The sequence below is a fragment of the Aquarana catesbeiana genome, linkage group LG03 (assembly GCF_042186555.1).
Source record: "Aquarana catesbeiana isolate 2022-GZ linkage group LG03, ASM4218655v1, whole genome shotgun sequence".
NCBI lineage: Eukaryota > Metazoa > Chordata > Amphibia > Anura > Ranidae > Aquarana > Aquarana catesbeiana.
In genome coordinates, this window is record NC_133326.1 from 556,181,822 (window position 1) to 556,191,217 (window position 9,396).

Here is a 9,396-nt window from a genome sequence, read left to right on the forward strand (position 1 = left end):
TATTTAGCAATAACATGGTGTGGACAGATTTCTGCCAGTCACAGGCTGTGTCATGCCCCTCCAGCATGTGTCTTAGCATAAGAGGGAGGTAAAGCTTCCATTAATCTACATGTAATATCCCGCCCCCATTGTGTTTAGCTGGTTAGTGGGCATGGAGGAGGAGAGAGGGAGTGGGCAGTCATTTATCACTGTGTATACACCCACATGTGTGACTCTATAGTTACATGGGCTGCTAGGATGTGATAGGAGGAAATGATCAGCATAAAAATTCAATGAAAACTGAGCATGTGCAGAGTTGCCACCATAAACCTGCAAAATCCCTAGCTAAACTGGGGACATGGACAATTTTCAGAAGCTTTTTTTCACAGTACTTACCCTGTCAATGTCCTAATCTCCTATTGCTTCAAGAAGGATAGTGCCATCTTTATTACCAGGGACACCACCTGCTTCCTGGGCAGAGATGCTGAATCAAAGATGACACAATCACGTGAATTCTGGTGGTTATAGCTTTGTTCACAAATGTCTGACACAGAACAGCCCCTGTTGCGGCAGCTCACTTTGTGTCTTCCTGCAAAGTTATAACGTTGTCTGATCACTGGAGGAAGAAGAAACTAAAGAAATGCTTCTTCCTCTCTGCAGAAGATTGATATCTTTATCAGTGGCGGCTGGTGGTAATTCTTTTTTTGGGGGGGGAAGGGCAAACAGTACCACCCCATCCCCCCCCTCATTGGTCGGTGGGCGGGTCTGGTGCACTTACCCCCCATCTATGCAACGCTTCAACGTCGGCTTCCCTTGCTCAGCAGTGGCGGTGATAGCTTTTCTTTCCTCTGCTCTCCACGGGCATTGGCGGCTTCCGTTTCCTCCCTCCTCCTTCTTCTCTTTTTGGCCAATCGGAAAATGGGTCTCAGACCTGCTTCTGATTGTCCGGATTGAGGATCAGTGTTACAACACCTGGGTGGGCTCATGGCACAATGCTCTGCGCTCCGAGCCCACCCTATTTTGAAGTCTATTAGAGCTTATGGCTCTAATCAGGTGCTTCATAAAAACACCCCAGCCACTGTAATTAATGCGTCCGGCATCCTGAAATGGGCATGAATAGGGGGTGGCCGCAGCGGTCGTGGACAGATTCATGCTATGCACGAATCTATCCATTATTCATATAGGGGATGGTGTGGATAGAGGGGGGCAGCGCCCAGGTGCCCCTAATGGACGGGCCGCCACTGATCATCATCTCAGCCTAGACACAGTCACTGGACCAATGCTCAATAATTGCTTAATTATAATAAAAGCTAAGTCTTTTTTGCTACAGTTATACTGTTGCTTTATATTGTGACATTACGAAATGTATTCATTCAGACTTGTAAAGTTATTAAATGGTCCACTGCAAGAGCTATTTTTGTAGCATAGTCTCCATATTTAAAGTGATTGTAAAGTCTCGTTTTTTTTTCCTATAAAAATAACAAACATGGTATACTTACCTACTCCATTGCAGTGGATTTGTTCCTCTTCTCGAGTCCCTCTTCGGTGCTCCTGGCCCCTCCCTCCTGTTCAGTGCCCCCACAGCAGGCAGCTTGCTATGGGGGCACCTGAGCCGAGTCACAGCTCCCTGTGTCCATTAAGACACAGAGCCCCGACCCGGCCCCCCCTCTCTGTTCTGATTGGCTAGCCGACTTTGATTAACAGCAACAGCAGCCAATTGTGCTGCTGCTGTGTCTCAGCCAAACAGGAGGAAGAATCTCGGATGGTTGAGACACTCATGGACATCCCTGGACAGAGAGGAACCTCAGGTAAGTATTAGGGGGGCGGCTGCACACAGAAGGCTTTTTATCTTTAAGCATAGAATGGATTAAGATAAAAAAAACCTTCTGACTTTACAACCACTTTAAACCATTGCATATCCTTTTTTTACATAAATTTGATTGATATTTGTAAAAATGCAAGATTCAGCCATACAATATTCAGATGAACAATATCACAGGCGATGGCCAGCATTGTGCTCTGTATCAGCTTAGAGACACACTTCCAATGTGGTTGTTTTTATTTAACACAAATATCCTAGCACTGCTTGAAAGAATTGCTAAGAGATGGCTATTTCGGAGGCTTACAATGACAAATAAATGATGATGTGTGTCAGAGAAGAGAGAAGAAAACATATTGCCACACTACAACATAGATAGTGGAAATACGTTCCAAAAATTCCACTTTGGTCTATGCCAGGAATGCTCAACCAGTGGCCTGCTGAGCCGTCTCATCATGTGGCCCACCACCTCAAACCTATGGCAACCCGCAAAGCCTCCTTTGGGTGCATGGCGCTTTACTGAATGATTGCGGATTCTCCATAATCCTGGCAGCTGTCATACACAAGCTGCTATTGCAGCCGGTTTCCCGCTCTTCTCTTTCTTTCCTAACACACAGACATGGGGAGAGGAGCCTTTACCTGAATGGATTGCATCTACTGGCATCCATACAGGGGTTCTGAAGGTGGGTTCTCACAGTTGTGTAATGAGCTTGGTGTCATTCTGCAAGTATGTGAGTGCATTGTGTGTCATTTGATCTCTGCTGCAGGCGCCTTTCACACGGACGGCTATTCTGCCGCAGTTAAAAGCATGTTTTTTTTCCTGTGAAATTTAGACTCCAGGCACTGCGATCAGCTGCATTTGCACAGTGCGATTAGCTGCGGTTGCGTTTAGCTGCGGTTTGCCATCTCCATGGCAACCCGACAGAGTACCAACTCGCACTGTTTGGTATGAATCTTGAGGGGGAACTCCATGCCAAATTTTAAACAAAAAACCGGCGTGGGTTCCCCCCAAGGGGCATACCAGGCCCTTAGGTCTGGTACTGATTTTAAGAGGAACCCCTGCGCCGAAAAAACGGCGTGGGGTCCCCCCCAAAATCCATACTAGACCCTTATCCGAGCACGCAGCCTGGTAGGTCAGGAAAGAGGGTGGGGACGAGCGAGCGCCCCCCCCTCCTGAGCCGTACCAGGCCGCATGCCCTCAACATGGGGGTGGGTGCTTTGGGGGAGGGGGCGCCCTACGGCCCCCCCCACTCCAAAGCACCTTGTCCCCATGTTGATGAGGACAAGGGCCTCTTCCCGACAACCCTGGCCGTTGGTTGTCGGGGTCTGTGGGCGAGGGGCTTATCGGAATCCGGGAGCCCCCTTTAATAAGGGGGCCCCCAGATCCCGGCCCCCCACCCTTTGTGAATGAGTATGGGATACATCGTACCCCTACCCATTCACCTAGGGAAAAAAGTGTCAATAAAAAAACACAATACACAGGTTTTTAAAGTAATTTATTAGGCAGCTCCAGGGGTCTTCTTCCGACTCCAGGGGTCTTCTTCCGACTCCGGGGGTCTCTCTGGCGTCTTCTCCCGGTGTCCAGATCTTCTGCCGGCTCCACCGCTATCTTCTCCCGCTGTTTTGCTAGCGGTGGCCCGGACCTCTGGATCATCTTTTTCCCTCTTCTCTTCTTCCGATGTTGACATGACGGTCTCTCCGGCTGGAATGGTCTCAGGGCGCTCCGCTCTGACTTATATAGGCGGAGACCCCGCCCCCTTATGCCGTCACAGTCCCTGGGCATGCTGGGACTGTGATGTTTTAGGGGGCGTGGTCACCGGGTGATGTTGACCATGCCCCCTAAAACGTCACAGTCCCAGCATGCCCAGGGACTGTGACGGCATAAGGGGGCGGGGTCTCCGCCTATATAAGTCAGAGCGGAGCGCCCAGAGACCATTCCAGCCGGAGAGATCGTCGTGTCAACATCGGAAAAAGAGAAGAGGGAAGAAGGCAGAAGGCAGCAGTCCGGGCTCCTCCGCTGGCAAAAGAGCAGAAGATAGCGGAGGAGCCCGGCAGAAGAGAGCACGGAGAAGGACCGGAGAGACCCCCGAAGCCGGAAGAGGACCCCCAAAGCCGGAAGAAGACCCCCGAAGCCGGAAGAGGACCCCCGGAGCTGTCTAATAAAATACTTTAAAAACCTTTGTAGTGTGTTTTTTATTGACACTTCTTCCCCCAGGTGAATGGGTAGGGGTACCATGTACCCCATACTCATTCACATAGGGTGGGGGGGCGGGATCTGGGGGCCCCCTTATTAAAGGGGCTCCCAGATTCCGATAAGCCCCCCTGCCCGCAGACCCCGACAACCAACGGCCAGGGTTGTCGGGAAGAGGCCCTTGTCCTCATCAACATGGGGACAAGGTGCTTTGGGGTGTGGGGGGCCGCAGGGCGCCCCCTCCCCCAAAGCACTCACCCTCCCATGTTGAGGGCATGCGGCCTGGTATGGCTCAGGAGGGGGGGGCGCTCGCCCGTCCCCACCCCCCTTCCTGACCTACCTTGCTGCGTGCTTGGATAAGGATCTGGTATGGATTTTGGGGGGGGCCCACGCCATTTTTTCGGCACAGGGGTTCCTCTTAAAATCAGTACCAGACCTAAGGGCCTGGTATGCCCCTGGGGGGGAACCCACGCCAGTTTTTTATTTAAAATTTGGCGTGGAGTTCCCCTTCAAGATTTATACCAAACAGTGCCGGGTATTGGCAGGGATCCGAGTCGGATCCCCGTGCTTGTCGCTCTTTGGGAAAGGAAAAATAATTTTTCCTTTACCGATGAGCAGCTCGGCGCTGTTATCCGCAGCTGACACAGTGCACTGCGAATACCTGCGGTTATGTGCGGATAGCTGCGCTAAATCGCTCCTGGACGCAGTCAATTCTATTTTTTCTATCCGCACAGAACCACATATATCTAATTCGCAGCTAAACGCAGTGTGTGAATGGGGCCATAGGAAAGCATTGTGTGCTTTTAGCTGCGGTAGAAAATTAGAAAATCCGCAGCTAAAAGCACCATTCTATCCATCCGTGTGAAAGGGGCCTAAAGCAGTTGTAAACCTCAGACATGAAATATGAATAAAGCATATCCGTCTGTAGTGTGTACTTGTCTCAGTTAGGAGCACTAAGTGTCACTTTTGTCTCCACTTATCCGTCTCCCCCCCCCCTCCAGTGTCACATTTGGCAACTTTCGGGGGGGAGGGGGGAACAGGTACCTGTTTTTGACAGGTACCTGTCCCCACTTCCGGGAGACAGGGCTGCGGCCTATCTCCTGGAAGTTTGGCCCCCTCCTCCTTCGTCCGCCGCAGGACCAATTAGAATGCGCAGCGCGCTTCGCGCAGTAGGGAACTGGCTGTGAAGCCAAAAGGCTTCGCTGCCAGGTTCCCTTACCTGGAATGGCGGTGGCTGCACCCAACAGTCGATCCAAAGATCGACTGCGGTGCTAACATCGCGGGCTCCCTGGACAGGTAAGTGTCCATATAGTAAATGTCAGCAGCTACAGTATTTGTTGCTGCTGACTTTTAGGTGGCCCACGCTTTTCAAACGGTAAACACCCTTGGTTTATGCAAAACACATCCTTATCTATCAGTTCATGGACAATGGAACAAAAAAAAAATGCCACAGTACCACCATCTAGTGGCCAGTTTGTATATTGCAATCTGCATTGCATATTACTCTCAGCGAAGCTGACCTAACTAACATATTGACTTAAAGGATAAGTTCAGCTTTTGAACATGTTATATGTTACACTCCTCCTCACCCCTCCTTCCACTGAAAACGGGTGGGGGTTCCCCTCCCCAAATTCACTGTCACATTTTATAATGGCGTGGACGTGCAGCCTCAACATTTATTCTCAAGGATCTGTGAATGAAAAAACTCCGGCAGATGGACATGTAATTTCAATGATCAGCCCATGCATCCAAGTTTGTAATTGAAAGCACATACGGAGGTGAAGGTACAAAGCTGGAGGAAGACTGTGCAGGTGTCTGACATTGCACCTGCGATCTGTTGATCGCGGGTACAATGCTTTTCAGGCTCCTGTAAAAAAAAAAATCATGCAACCTGCAAAATCATGTGCGTTTTTTTTTTTTTAAAGGTGAACTTACCCTCTAAAGTAGAACTATAGACAAAACTTGTTTTCATTTTGCCCCATAGCCAAAACAGAAAGTGAATTGAAATCCTACTAAAGTGAGGAAACCCCTGGTTGTCACCAAAACTAACTCCCCCATTAGTAAATATCCTGTATTCCTGTTTTGGGGACAACCCAAAATTTGGAATCTTCTTTTACTTTCACTTTCATTGATAATGGTAAACGGAACTAATAGAGAGTAGGGATGAGCCGAACACCCCCCGGTTCGCGGCAGAACATGCGAACAGACAAAAAAATGTGTGCGAACAGGCGAACAACGTTAAAGTCTATGGGACACGAACGTGAAAAATCAAAAGTGCTAGTTTTAAAGGCTGATATGCAAGTTATTGTCATAAAAATGTTTGGGGACCTGGGTCCTGCCCCAGGATCAATGTCCATGTACATGTATCAATGCAAAAAAAGGTTTTAAAACGGATGTTTTTTCAGGAGCAGTGATTTTAAGAATGCTTAAAGTGAAACAATAAAAGTGTAATATTCCTTTAAATATCGTGCCTGGGGGTGTCTATAGTATGCCTGTAAAGTGGCGCATTTTTCCTGTCCCTGCACAAAATGACATTTCTAAAGTAAAAAAAGTCATTTAAAACTGCTTGCGACTGTAATGTAATGTTGCCCCCCCCCCCCCCAGCCCATTACCGTGCCCTTTGGGTCTGATATGGATATTAAGGGGAACCCCGCACCTAAATTTAAAAAAAAAGGCATGTGGCCCCCAGGCCGTATATACTCTGAACAGCAGTATACAGGCGGTCCCTGGGTTACAAACTGTAGGCTTGTTGTTAAGTTGAATCCGTTTGTAATTTGGAACAGGTACATTTTGTAAGAGTAGCTCCAACCCAAAAATCTATTTTTAAGCTTTTTGGATAATATAGGGAAGGGTTATCACCCCTGTAACATTTGTTTTGCTGTCTGTGCCCCTGTTCAGAAGATTTCACCTCACTTTATGTCCCAATGACAATTGAATTTTGAAAATTTGGGTTATTAGGGAAACAAGGATTGGTGATAAAGCATCAGAGGAGACACCTTTTTCCCATCTTAACTCTTACAGGAGACAATTAGCCCTTCCTAGGGGTAGATTTCCTCTCACTTCCTGTTGTCTCCATTTGTAAGTAGGAGTCGTTTGTAAGTCGGATGTTTGAAAATAGGGGACCGCCTGTATATACTATACGGCCTGCCCTATACACTCTGTGGAAAATTGGGCCTTAAGTGTGGGTGGTACCAGAACACTGTAAGCCCTCACAGTTACTCTTGGTGGGTGCTGGAACGGGCCCTGCTGTGAAATATTATATCAAGAATTGTAATTACATGCCCCTGTTAAACAAGGGCAGAAAAAATGGGCCTTAGGTGGTGGTGGTGCCACAACACTGTAACCCCTCACAGATACTCTTGGTGGGCACAGGAACGGGCCCTGCTGTGAAATATTAGATCAAAAATTGTAATTACATGCCCCTGTTAAGCAGGGGCAGAAAAATTGGGCCTTAGGCAGTGGTGTTGGTGGTGGTGGTGCCACAACACTGTAACCCCTCACAGATACTCTTGGTGGGTGCAGGAATGGGCCCTGCTGTGAAATATTAGATCAAAAATTGTAATTACAATTCAGTGCAACCGTAGTGCAGTTGCTACTACTTTTCTGGTAGTGTACACAGTACACAATACAGTGCAGCCGTAGTGCAGTTGCTACTACCTTTCTGGTGGTGTACACGGTACACAATACAGTGTAGTGCGGTGTTGCAAAACAAAATATACATCATATCCAGAAGGCCACCAAGGAGAGGCAGACACTCACAGGTCACTAAAAGAGGGCAAACAGGCTCTGTGTCTACAGTCAACAGTGCTGGTCATGAATATGGTGCATCCTCTGCCGGTGGCTGTGGGGCACACTTGTCCATTTTTTCTGCTGCTGACCGTGTTATTGAGCCAGAACATGCAGAAGAGTTAGTGGAGTGGATAACAAAGCCGTCCTCATCCTCCTCATCCTCTGTCACCCAGGCTCAGAGTAGTTTTCCTTCCTATGCAGCTGCCAAAGTGGCCTATTCCACCGGCTCCTTGTCCACAGTCAGTCCTTCCGTAGCCCCACCATCATGCATGGAGGAGTCCCCTGAACTATTCGACCACAGTGTCGGGTACATGCTGCTGGAGGATGTGCAGCGATTTGAAGCCTCCGATGTTGGTTCCCAAGTTGGAGGAAGGGAGTAACGTGAGCCTAGAGAGAGGGGGTGCCCAAGAAGGATAAGAAACTGACAGTCATGTTCCTCCAGCTGCAGCATACTGCCAGGTTTGCTCCAGTGACGAGGAGGGAGGGGATGATGAGGTTACTGACTCTACTTGGGTGCCTGATAGAATAGAGGAGGAGGAGGAGGGACAACTCCAACGAGGCAGGATGTCCTCTAGGGGGCAGCTTAAGGGCAGCCATCCTACTGCATCACACCGCAGAGCTCTGCAGGTGCAGGGTACTGCTGACTCCCCGCTGATTTTGAAAAGTTCCTTAGTGTGGGCCTTTTTGGACACGTGTGCAGCAGATCACACCGTTGCTGTTTGCATTCTATGAAGCTGATCAAGCGTGGCCACAACAGCAGCCGCTTGGGCACCACATGCTTGACCAGACATATGACGACCACCCATGCAGTCTTTTTCCCGTATACTATATTTGAGATTTAATATCTCTCAGATATGATTTGGGTTAAATGAGTTCTTTGACCATGAGTGAAAGCTTTAACACAATAACAACATTTATTGGTGAGTACTTGAAAGTCTATCTAATACAGAACCATCTATCTATAGTCTATTAGGTCTATTAGAAAATATTAGGTTAAAATAAGAGAATTACATGAAGGAATATAGAGTATATTCCTGAAAACATTAATCTAGAAACATATTTAGTTACAAGTAAAATGCAGACCTTTCCCATAATTACCCTTTGCACTAAGGTTCCATTCTGATGGTTGCTCTCCCATAAAAGTGTGTGTTTCCCTCCCATCTAGTCTGTGTATACATGCTGATGCCCCATTGGTTGGCATAGCGTGGCTCTGATTGGTGAGCTTCCCTATTCCTGGTTAAGGACTGGCTACATCTCCAATCCCTATACTTTGCATAAGTCAGCCCCCTTTAATGCAAATCCTTGTGACTATTCTAAGCAGGAGCTTAACTTGAATTTTCCCGGGAAGTTAAGTATTGATTACGGGTTGGCCTCCCTTCATTGCATATCCCAGCATGGGATACTTTGAAGTGAGTATGTGTAAAACAATGAGGTTTGGATCCCATTGTTTGTATACACAAGCCTAGGCACTAGACATGTGAAGGATGAAAAAATTGGTTTTGTTTCGTTTCGTTATTTTTTTTAGTTAAATTCGTTGCATTCGTTACATTTGTTTTCGGGATTTGTTTCATTTCGTATTCAAATTCAAAGAACTTCGACCGGATTCGAAAAAAATCTA